The sequence below is a fragment of the Palaemon carinicauda genome, chromosome 6 (genome assembly GCF_036898095.1).
Source record: "Palaemon carinicauda isolate YSFRI2023 chromosome 6, ASM3689809v2, whole genome shotgun sequence".
Lineage (NCBI taxonomy): Eukaryota > Metazoa > Arthropoda > Malacostraca > Decapoda > Palaemonidae > Palaemon > Palaemon carinicauda.
In genome coordinates, this window is record NC_090730.1 from 41313561 (window position 1) to 41314043 (window position 483).

Sequence of the window (483 nt, forward strand, 5' to 3'; positions counted from 1 at the left end):
TAATATTCATGGAAGGCGGAAGAACAATAAAAAGAAATGTTTGAGCAGTGGCTGTAGAAACACCCAGACCCTCTACGGAGGGTTCGGGATAAGGGTTGTGGGAGGCATTACTGCACAGGTGGTTGGTTACTTAGGATTCAGTTATAGTCCTGCGATCATTATTTGGGTTCCATGTTTGCTTAATACATATATAGATACCAGACACAGTCTCAAACGCAAACACACGCATATATATATATATATATATATATATATATATATATATATATATATATATATATATTATATATATATGTATACATATATATATATATATATATATATATATATATATATATATATATATATATATATATATATATATATATATATATATATATATATATACACACACAAATATACAAAACTATACTGTGTAAATAATATATAGTCTATATTACGTCAAAATGTATAAATTCATTATCAAACCCTTAAGCAAAATAT